Source organism: Apus apus, chromosome 14, assembly GCF_020740795.1.
Source record: "Apus apus isolate bApuApu2 chromosome 14, bApuApu2.pri.cur, whole genome shotgun sequence".
In the NCBI taxonomy this organism is placed as follows: Eukaryota; Metazoa; Chordata; class Aves; order Apodiformes; family Apodidae; genus Apus; species Apus apus.
In genome coordinates, this window is record NC_067295.1 from 3420251 (window position 1) to 3432126 (window position 11876).

General features: G+C 51.9%; 1 long non-coding RNA gene across 1 annotated transcript; it reads right to left on the bottom strand.

The window, feature by feature from the left end:
* Positions 1 to 216: 216 nt before the first annotated feature.
* LOC127390591 (uncharacterized) lies at positions 217 to 11121 on the bottom strand. The gene is made up of 5 exons (XR_007890894.1): positions 10960 to 11121; positions 10404 to 10516; positions 8692 to 8903; positions 7004 to 7150; positions 217 to 304 (listed from the first exon to the last, which is right to left on the bottom strand). It is a non-coding gene; the product is annotated as an uncharacterized LOC127390591 (long non-coding RNA).
* Positions 11122 to 11876: the final 755 nt, after the last annotated feature.

The window sequence follows — 11876 nt, forward strand, 5'->3', positions numbered from 1 at the left end:
GTTCCTCCTCTAATCTCTTCCCCTACAACCCGCTCCGATTATGCAGAACAATGCAAGTGCCATAGGAATGCTTGAGAAATTTAGTGTCGTTCGTAGTTTTCCGTTTCATCGCAATAAGCAGCGAGCGGTCGGCAGGAGGGGGCGGCGGCGGCCTCGGCGCGCCCGCCAGGGGCTGGCGGCTCTGGGGGGACGGACGGACGGACAGATGGGCAAGGAGGGTCAGTGGGGCACCAGCAGGCGAGTGGTTCCATGGGGCTTTGCTCTGCCTGCAGGGAAAACGCCAGCGTTTTCTTGGAGCCAAGCACTGGGAGATCCAAAACAAAAAAAAAGAGGAAATATCAGGAAACGAGCCTTTCTCTCTCTTTCTTTCCTTTTGCTTTGATTTTTAAACTGAGCGGCAACAACAACAACAAAATTGCTCCTCCCAGCTGGTGGTCTGATTCAGTTGCACAAGAACAACACTTGAATTAACATGCAACGTTAATGTACTTCTTTTTAATTTGGGGGGAAAGTGGGGCGGGGGGGAGGGAGGAGAGAGGGTTTTTAATTTTTTCACCATACCATTTGGGAGACTGTTTACCAAAATAATAATAATAACAATAATAATATTAAATCTGAAAGAAGTGATTCAGTATTTTTTAAAAATGAACAAGGGAATGAATAAGCCACCGGGGTCCTCTGAGGAGTGGATTTTGCTGGGCAGATGCAAGAGCTAGAAGTCAAGACTCCCATCCAGGTTTGGGGTGGTTTTTTTCCTCACTGGCAGAGCTTTGTAGGCAGAAAACAGATGTAAGTGGCTGGAGGTTCGTGGCAGAGAAGATGAGGAGTGGAATTTCTGGGAAAGGAGCTAATAAGGAAAAGGCAGACTGTGATAGAAAGAAGCATTGTCAACACAGTTATGAGCAGATTTCTGGAAATGCTCATCTTCAGGGTAGCAATTTGGTCTAGGGCACCAGCTGCTGAAGTGCTGGATCTCCCCCCGTATGGGAATTCATAAGTTTCACCTTAAATGGGACAAAACATTGAAAAGCACAAAAAAGGAGAGTCGAAGCTCTCAAATTTGGGTATTTTCCCCACTTTTCCAACCAATTTGGTATTTTCTCCCTTGAAAAACCAATTCAAACTTGGAAATCAATCTGAAAGTCATCTCGTTGGGTTGCCCTTCCTCTAGCACAGGAGCTGTCTCAGTGCCAGGCTGGGATTTATGAATTCCCTGTTCAATGGAGTCTCCTTCTTCAGAGCCAGGTGCTTTTCCCAAACCAACTGCTGCCAGTGGAGAAAACCACCCTGTGTCTTGTGCTTCAACCCATCCCTGTGTCCCAGCCTCAAGGTGGATTGTGCCTTAGAGATGCAAACTCATCCCACGCCCCAGCCCTCCTCCCCAGCACCCCGCTTGCATCCTCATCCTCCCCTTGGGGCAACATCCCCTTTGCTCCATGCTCACATCCCACTGTCTGCTGTGTTTTGGGCTGGCCTCGATGGCACTCTGGTTTGGTTTTTGCTGTGGCACAAGGTAGAACCATCCTGAGCACGGGCAGCCTCTGCTCCTGCCCTGCTCCTGCCTTGCATGGAGAGAAGGAGCTGGGAAGAGGGAGGCTGCAGGTCCCTTCATCCTGGCCCTGCTGCTCGTTGGTGCTCTGGGAGCCAAAATCTGGCTCCCTGCTCCCCGTGGCCTCACACCCAACCCGGGGTGCAGGACCCCAGCAGCACCCAGCCTCGGGGACCAGGGTGGGGACGGGGGGGGTCCCTGGCAGTCTTTTGGCTGGACTGTGCTTCCAGTGCTTTTATCCCCACCCTGAGCCCCCATCAGGAAAAACGTCCCTGGTTACAACTTGCCGCGGCATGTCCAAGCATTGGTGGCAGAGGCAGGATTTGTCCTGTGTTCCCATCCCCTTCTTGCAAAGGGCTCTAGGGAAGGGACAGGGACTGAGACTTTGTCTCCACAGAGTCTCTCCCCACCCTGTTTCCCACCAGCGTCCATCAAGGCCACCCCACGCTGCCCACCGAGGGGCTGCTTGAGTTTTGGCTTCCCCTAAAAACCAACCAAGGGGAGAAACCAACCCCAGGAGGGACCAGGCCATTTTGGCACCAAGTGCCCCCAAAGGGCTGTCCCCAGAAGTGGGGACATGTAGGGACGTGCCGTTGAGCTCCAGCCATGACTTTTGTGTTTCTAAGGCAGCGAACACAGATGTCATCCCATCACCAGTCCCTTTGCTCCCAGGGAGGGGATGGTTTTGTCACCCACTTTTTAGCCCATAGCATCTGGGGAGGGGGTGGGAAGGAGGAGGGATAAGGGGGGGGCAGAGAGATTTTGTGTGCTCATTATTTATTTTTTTAAAAGAAATGCTTTTAAGTGGTTTTAGGTTCTTTTGAATAAATAATAATTACTAAAAAAAAAAAAAAAAGGTGCACATCTTGCTGCTGTAGAGTTCTCAGAGGGTTAATTTCTTTATAAATATATACATATATATCTCACAGTAAATATTTGTATAAAAACAAAAGAGAAATAGAGATGTCTTTAAGTAAATTATTGCTTTTAAAGAACCTTCTATGATTGTACAGTGTTACCTGGGAGAATAGAATAATATATACAGATGTATTTTTAAATTGCTGCGTAGGAGGATGTGAACTGGGCTGGGGAGTGCCCGTGGCTGGCACAGCAAGGCGGGGGGGTTGGACCCTCCCCAGCCCCCATTCACACCCCCCCTTCCCCAAACCCCCTAGTGAGGATCTAGCTCTGGAGAGTTGTCGTATATATACTGTATAGTGCTTGTCCTGGCCAGGGACCACACTGGTACATAGTGTATAAATATTATTTTTGCCTACCTGTGAGTGCTCTGAGCTACTGGTCTGTTTTTTTTTCCTGCCATCAGGGAGTGTTGGGAAGGCTGCCTGGGGTCAGTTTTGGTCAATTGTCAAAGAAAAGGGGGGGGAAAGAAAGGGGGAAAAAAGTTTTAAAAGCCAAGAAGTGGCTTTTGTGGTGCTTGGGTTCTCCAGAGGTTCTGGAAATGGAGAGGGATGCTCTCGGGGTGTGGGGTTTGGTGTTGGTCATGGCAGGGATGGAGCAAGATCCTGGCAGGAAGGGGCTTGGAGCTGAGCAAGGAGGGGGGGACAACACGTCCCCCAAAAGAGCCTCTGGTCATTTCTTCCATCTATGGAGTTAACTCCAGCATGACACTTGATCCTTGGATGAGGAGGGTTTCCACAGGGATTGCCCTCGGCTCAGGGAAGCCCTGGTCAGGGACTGGGAGGCTGGACCCATTGCTGCTCCCACCTGGCTTCACCCCAAAAATGATGCCCCAGTGAGAGCAGAAAGTGGTCACATCCCCACACCCCAAACCCACCGGCTGCAAAGAGCCCCCTCTGTCCCCAAAAGGCACAAGAAGAGCAACTTCTGTCCCCAAAGGGTGTCACGTGTCCCCGCTCGGCCGGGCGGGGGGTCCCCGGGGCCGTTGGGACGAGCCTTAGCTTCTCATCCCCCAATTTAGTGCACTTAGTCTTTTAGGGCTGGGACAATCACTTAGTGCTTAACCTTTGCGAGTCGGTGCCTGCTTGACCTTCCAACCTTTTCTAGGAGATGAATTCAGAGCCACCTTTTCTATCTTTAATAAGGCAGAACAAATACGTTTTATTTTTAAACCCTCCTGCTCTTTCTTTTCCTCTCGTGCTGACAACCAAATGAGTCCCCTGTGTGTGTGTGTCCCCCCCACACTCTGTTTCTTGCACGCTGAAATGAGACTGTGGCATCTGGAACCTGCTCTCCCACCCTCCCCCAATTCAGGGATGCTGCCACGGGGGGGTCGGTGCAGGGCAGGGTCCAACCACTTTAGGAGCAGGGAGGGGGACATGGGACAGTGTCCCACCCAATGCCACCCGTCACCTTGCTGAGCCCCAGCGCCCACCAGCTGCACACATCTGCCCCACTGCCCCTTTCCCAGGGGGCACCATCTGTCCTCCATCCCACCACCCCCCCCAAAACACATGCCTGGTGCTCCCCCAGGCTTGGCCCCACGTGGTTTTGGGGACCAAGACCTGGCACCAGTTCACGGGGCCAGGTTGGCAACTGGGAGCACTGGTTTCCCAGGGGTAAAGGGCCAAGTCCGTTTGCTGGGGCGATGGTGACGTGCAGGGACAGGGAAGCTGATGGATCCAATGGGAATGTCTGTACCTTTTCCACTTCTGGTGTCTCTCTGTCTCATTGCACATATATTTGAGATATATGTGACAATGTATATATATATTTGTAAAATGTATTTCAAATGACAAAACTGGCCAATTTTCTGTTATTTTAAATATATTATATATATTATATATAAGAGTCTCCAAAAGATATAAATAGACTAGAGAAAATAATATAAATATGTAATAAATGTATTTTGATCTATTTAAAATATCTTGTGTCGTGCTGTATGATTTAAAGCTCATAGGGAAGTGTCTGCCTGGAGCAAACTTCAGCTGTGGTTTGGAGGCTGTCACTTGTCACACACATCACATTTGTGTGCAGCAAATTGGACTTGGGGGCCAGTGGGACAAATACAGATGTTTTTCAGAGCCTTTTAGCAAATACCTGTCCTGCTGCCTCTAGGAAGGAGCAGGAAAACCAAATCTGAATTTTCCTTGTTATGCTGCAGAAGAGGATAATTTTTTCCTCTCTGCCAGGGAAGGGGCTGGAGGGATCCTTAGAGGAATGGGGGGACTGCAGGGTCCCCTCCCCACGTAGCCCCTCCTGTGGGTACCACTTGCTCAGCTGCTCTGCCCTGATGGCCACGGGACCAGATCATGGCAGCTCAGCCATGCGGGGAGCCCGGAGATGGGAAAACGTGTCTGGAGCCCAGGCAGAAGGAGCCCAGTCATCTGAGACTGACCCAACAAATCTTCCCAGAGTGACCTTGGTTGTCCTTGGGCTCCACAAGGATCTATTTCCTACAGGCATCACCTCCTCTGGGGACACCAAGTGACAGTTTAAATGTCATTAATAGTGTGTCATGGCCAAAGGAAAGCAGAGCAAGTCTCTAGGTTGCTATTTCTGGAGAGGTTAATGGCCTGGTGGACATGAGCTCCTGGATTTTCCTCCTGGCTTTTGCACCTGGCTGGTGCTGGGAATGGGGCCCTTGTCCCAAGATAACCTAGAGAAATTTTTCCTCATCATTTCTCAGGCTGGTCACAGGTCTGAAGCCAGGCTGGTGACTGATCCCTTCCACTTGTGATGGTCAGTTGTGTCCCATCAGCCCCATCCCTTCCCTGTCAGGCTGAGCAGGACCAAGGAGCACAGACTGTTTAATTCATCCAAGGGGGAGACTGAGGGGTGACTAGATTACAGCATTTGTCACAGGGAGAGTACACTGCTACAGAGCTAACTTAATCTACCAGGGAAGGGCATAATAACCACCTCTTCCTGGAAGCTGAAGCCAGACGAATAGGAACTCCTTGGAAATATGGAGTGATCTTTTAATAATGATTAGCTATTAGACCAAGCTACCCATCTCTGTCTCTTAATGCCTTTAAATCTGGACCAGATGCTTTTCTGGAAGCTTTTCTCTTGCTGAGGAGAGGAGCAGGGTTATTGGGGAAGGTAATGGGCTGTTACAGGCAGGCAGGAGGTGGGATGGGAAAAACCACCCTGCTCTCCTCCAAAACACGGGCTGGATCTTGGAGAGGAAACTGCCTGAGGGATGTTCTTGCAGCATCTTTCTTGGGAAAAACACAGCAGCCCGTGCAGCAGCTTCCCAAAGGTCCTGGGCCTCTGCTCTCAGGTTTACTTCACCATGCAGTGACTCCTGGTGCAGCAGTTTGTGCTACAAGCCCCATCGCTTCATTTGGGGAAGCATTTAATGATTCCAGAGCCAGCAGCTCCCCAGGGATGGTTTCCACTGCCTCCAGAATTGCTCCCTCAGTGGCTGTTGATAGCAGAAACCCCCAGGGAGCCTGTGATGCTGGCACCACGGGAAATGCGCTACCAGGCCAGTTGGTCTTGGCTTTACTTCCACTCCAACCATCCCTAGCTTTGGGGGTCAGAGCTAAACTAAAGGGGGGGTGCAGCTGGGAGCAGCAGGGATAGGGAAGGACCTTTTCCTTGCTCACACCTGGCAGGCACAGCCAGGATGTTTTCAGCAGGGATGCTCATTGATGGGCTGAGGTTGAGGCAGTTTCTTCACTGACAACCTCCACTTCTAACACTCAAGATGTCTTTAAATGCTAAAACCATCTTTAAACTCAGCATCACACCAGCCCTCACTCCCACACAGGGAAGGCACCACATTGGTTTGACTCCTGACAAATCCTCCCCAGTCATGCTAAGGTGATGCACCACATTCCAGAGGGGTGGAGGCAGGAACTTTGCCCTAACCCTGCTGGAGATCCTGCTTCTCCACCCAGTCTGGATGCATCCTCCTTCCTGGCTGCTTTGAGAAGCTACAAACCTCTCAGACTTTACTCCCTTACCCTCCTGAATTGCCCCAGTGCCATCCTGGGAGGCCAGGAGCAGCTCGGGTACCACAGGGTGATATCCACGGATGCTGGGTTGTCTCTGGGGGTAACCATAGTAACAGAGCAGCATCTCTGCTCTCCTGCCAGCAATTTGCTTTTTCATCCTGCATTAAGGTGGACCCTCTCAGACTCCTTCCTCCCCCTCCACCTGCCCTGAATGGTAACACCAAGGGCTCTCCCACCAAGGGCCTGGCTCTCTGGCTCTTTGTGCCACGTCCCACGCTGGGTCTCATCCTGCTGTGTAACAGGATACTGCCAGGGAACTGTCTCCAACATCCTGCAGGGAAGGCAGCAGCTGGAGTTTCTCCTTAACACAGATTTTTAAGTGTGAGTGGGACAAAATTAGGGGTTTCCTTACACTTGTTGTTAAAAGGTCACTGTCAAGGTTAAAAACCTTAAATACTAATTTTCTTTTAATTGCAAAAGGCCTCCATTAGTAACAACACGCCAGCTTATTAATATGGATTGAATTTTTCAGCACTGAATGCAATTATCACCCGTTAAGTACTTTGTTCACCTTTCACATTCCTGCCGGGGTGGGGAAGGCAAACACATGAGTCAGCGTCCCTTTTTCGGTCGTTTTTTCGGCCGTTTCAGTGACGAGCTGTCGTGAGTCAGCACAGCTGCCAAGTTCGGGTCACAAACGCTCACCGCGACACCGCTCCTGGAGAAAAACACTGAGTTAAAGGAAGCCAAGGAGAACCCCCTGTACTGACCCCAGGGTTTTTTTTTGGGGGGAACAAACAAACAAACAAACACAAAACTCAACTCAAATGAACAAATTTGGAGTCAAACCGGGCACGGTGGCGCCGCGCTAAGGGAAGATGTGCTGGAGGGTTTCTGATGGGATAGCAGGGTTGCGTATGGAGAGGGAAGTGAAGAAGTGTCCAAACTGTGGGACCAACACCCCTGCCCCAGCCAGTCGGTGCTTCCCCCCTTCCCCTGCAGCCAGAACATTTATTTTAACAATACCTCATTAGCATGTGATTAAACCTTCTCCTCTCTGCCGGCGCTGCTTGATGACCCCAAGCAAGACACCCGCCCCCTTCCAAGGGGTTCTGGGGTGGGGGTGCTGGGCATTCGGGGACACTGTTTGAGAGGAGGTGACCCCAAAACCCCGTTGATGGGGGCTGGCATCCCCACACCAGGGGCTTGCTGTCCACTGGGGTCCAGGGCTGACTCAGCCCCAGATGGTTTTCCTGCCAGCGTTTATATAACGGCGCGTTTTGGTGGGGGCCGGTGAGCGGCGAGGGGGTGGGCGCGGGGGCGAGGGAGGGAACAGAGCTAAAGATAAGCCTGGCAGCTCTGGCACTGCTTTGCCAGGCCCCGCGGTGGGAGCTGGCAGGGGAAAGGCTGCTGGGGATCAGGCACCTAGCACCCAGCCATCCCGGTGCCCAGTGCATGTCCGGGGAGAAGCAGTTTTGCATCCCGCTGCCAGCAGCTGCCTTCTCCTCCCTGGCACCCACAGGGCACCACTGGCACTCAGCCACAGCTTCCCCTTGCCAGTTCATCTTCCTGCTTGCAAACAGAGCAAAAACGATCCCCATTCCTTAAAACAGGCTTGTGCTTCCCCGCCTCCCCGTGGCATTTCATGAGCTGGGAAATTACGTTGCCTGGTTGCAGGACTGAACTGACCTGCAGAGAGTCCCTGGGCACCCACCACCCCCACCCCTCCCTTCTGTTCCCTCTGCTCCCCTGGTGACTGCCAGCCAGCCCCAGAGCTTGTAATTGGATCAGAAAACTGATGCTTATGTCTCTTAAAGACATGTTTGGGGTGACCTTTGACCTCTATAGAAGTCTTCCTGTTTTGCCCAGTTTATGAACTCAATGTAAAGGCAAAGATGACCCTTGTTTTAAGGGAGTTTTCTTTTAATGCTCTGGAGATTCGATAAATAAAACTAATTCTGACACAGGGGAGGTGCTGGGTGTGATGGCTTTGCCCAGGCAGGGGGTTTGGGGCAGACTATTAATAACTTGAGGCTCTGCTCCATGCCTGGGTAGGCTCTAGAGGTCTCTCAGCATTAACCAGGAGTGCCCAGAGATGACTTTTATTTGGCTGGAGCTGCCCTCCAGCTGGGCCTCTTCCAGTGCCAGCAGGGCTGAACTTGGATTTCATCCCCAAAACCCTCGTGTCAGGCCAAGCACGCAGATAGAGGGGCAACCCCAAGAGCCTCACAGGCTGTTTGTAAGCCCTGGAGCAGATACCTGGGTTGGGGTCCTGGATGGACGAGGGTCCCTGTGGTGGGAGGGATGGAGGAAGGTCCCCCAGTGAGAAGTTGTCCACCAATCCTTCCATACGGCAGCACCATAACGGCTCCGGGTGCGGGGGCGACGGCAAGAACAGGCACTGGGTGTCGGCAGGAGGAGCGTGGCGGGCTGGGAACAGCACTCAGATGGTTGGGGGAAGTCCACAGCTCCTGATAATTAGGAGAAAGACTAAATAAATCCCTTTGAAAAAGACAATGTGGGGGGGTGGGGGGGAAAGAGAAGCTCAGGCCTGGGCTCCTGCCAGTGATGGATCTGCGGAGCGCTGCCGCCCACGCTGGAGGGGAGCGAAGAGGGGCTTCATCACTGCAAGGTCAAGGTGGCACGGCTGGGGTGGCAGTGGTGACAGCTGGCACATGGAGGGCTAGTAGTGGCCATAGCAGTGGCCATGGGGGTGGTCAGGCAGTTGCCAGCCCAGGCAGTGGGTGTCTGGGTGCCCCCTTCCACACAGCTCTCTGCATTCCCCTGCCCCAGGGCAGGTCTCCATCCCACAGACCCCAGCACAGACAGGACTGGATTTCTGGAGAGCAGGAACCTGGGGATTACACCACTGGAGTCTGACCAGCCAAAAATTGTTAACATTCAGAATATCCGTAGCTCAAATCCAGCTTAAAAGTCAAACCAATCATCCAAACCATCTGCCTCACCATTGAAGATAATACTACTTTTATTGTTTCCCTAAGCTGCTAAGCAGCTTTTCAGCAAGAAAAATCCTCTCTGCTGGGACATTTGCTGTGGTGGGATGGCATGGTGGCTGTCCCCAGGTCCTGCTGGGATGGGGAAGCAGGACACTATACAGTGACATAAAGGATGCAGGGATGGGAGAGCAGGGGCTGATGCTGGGGTTTATGGTATTGCTCCATGCCATGGTGGGGATAACCTGCCCTTGCCTCTCCTGGAAACCCACAGCTAGAAGAGGGGCTCCAGTAGCAGCTCCCCTCCAAGACATCCCCAAACTTTTCTGGAGCCTCTGGCAGCCAAGAGTGATGTGTGACAGCCTGTAACAGGGGATGCCCTTGCTGCTGCCCACCTGATATTCTCCCAGAGGTATTATTAACCCACTAAGAGCAGCCAGCCTCATCCATGAGCTTTCCATCTGCAAACCCTCCCTGGGCACAAGCCAGAGGAGCTGTACACAATCCTCCCTGTTTCCCAGGGAGATGGACATGCTGAAGGTTTCAAGCCACACTCCAAAGCATGCTCTTCAACACCTGGAAGATGTGTATGCACAGCAGAGAGACCAGCCTGTCCTGCCTCTTCTAGACCTCCCCTATACCCTCCTGTTGAAGTTCACCTCCTCCTAAACCATCACTCCTCTCCCAAGACCTCACATAAGCAGCCTCTAAGGTGATATAAGCTGATGGCTCTATTCCCATCTCCAACTTCTCCAGGTGACAAAAGCACCATCTATCATGCCCATAACTGACATCATTCCTAACATACAATTAACACTCCCTTGGCCCGTGGATTTCAAACCAGGACACGTATGGGTAGGAAAAGGTCTAAGTCACATTATTTGCCCCAACCTGAGAGAGCAGGACACAAGCTTGGGTTGGAGATGTATCTGGGGTGAAAATTCACCGTTGTCTGTGAGTTTGTGTTGATTCAGTAGGAGCACAAGCACTTCATGAAATCACCCCAGGGTCACTTACTTTTACATTCCTGATGGCACCTGGCTGCTCCTCTGGGCTTTGGTCAGGACGGGTTTGCTTGGAGAGATTATTATCCCATGGGAAGAAGTCATCTGAACCAGAACTGCATTGTTCTTACAAGGATATAAGGAAGGAGAAAGAGCTGTGAGAGCAGCAATCAAGAAGCTAACGGGAAACTTCACTTGTAAAGATCATCCAGCTTTTTCTTTGTCTTATTTTCAGTGCCTGGCAGCAAGTTGGCCCCTCCTTTCCCCCGGGAGAGGCAGAGGGTTGCCAGCTCACATGAGTCTGTGGTGGGATTTGCTACCTTGGCAGCAGAGCCCCAGCCCCAAGGCAACTGGTTAGCAGAGTCACCATTGCCACCTGGAAAGTGACTTTGCAGCTGGCACAGAACATTTGCCTCCAGCTCAGGGGCTGGGGCACCCCCCAGCTGCCCCATGTCTCTGGCAAAGCTGGCTTTGACTTTATTCCTCCTCTCAAGGACCCTCAGCTCCTTTGCAGCACCCTGGGCTCCAGAGGTGCTCCCACCCTTCCCAAGCTTTTGCCCAGGGCTTACCTGGGGGACCTGCCTTGTAGCTGCCAAAGCCACATCACTGACTTTTAATTAGGGAGCGCTGCAATTAGAATCACAGAATCATTAAGGTTGGAAAATACCTTCAATATCATCATTGATAAATTAGATGTCTGCAGAATTTCATCCAGCAGAGCAGTCAGGTAATCTTCCCCATGCAAGGACTGATGGATGATATCCATCATTTCACTTCTCTGTGTGTTTGTGCCCCTTCTGCCTGCAGCAATGTGAGGGTTATGCTGACAGGGCAGGAGAGGACAGAACTTTGCACCTGCATCCAGTCCTGTGCATGAACACAGGCTCTTTGATCTCAACATCAAAGATATCCAAACACTGAGATCCAGGGGAAAGCAGCTGGGATGCGGAGTCAGTCCTTTGGAGCTTTGTTAGACTTCATGCAACCATTGCCAGAGGAGTCCATAGATTTCCATATGCCACAAGCCATAAAGCATCCCTTGGAGGCCCAGCATCAACATAAATCATCAGCTGTACACACGACAACAAGCCACAGGAACCACAGGGAGCAGCAGCTGAAGCCAGGGCTGTCACCATGTCCCTGCCGCACCCGAGATCCTGCCATGGGAGCAGGTACTGCTGGCTCCTGCACAGTGATGGGCTCCCATGTTGTCCATCCTCATCCTCCTGCTGCAAGAGAGATTTGCTGCTCCAAGGTGCAGAGAGCAGGTCCTCGATGGCAGAGCTGTGCCTGGGCTGCAGATCCCACTGGTGCCATTTCCGAGCTGCTGGCACTCATCCCCTCAAGAGGAAAGCAGCTCAGCCAAGCCTGGAATGACCTGCTGGTGCAGGGAAGGCTCCTTCCACTCTCCCATCATGTGCTGAGATTTATATAAATGGGGATTCTCCACAGGATGGCCTGACCCTGGGAGGACAATGTTTGCACT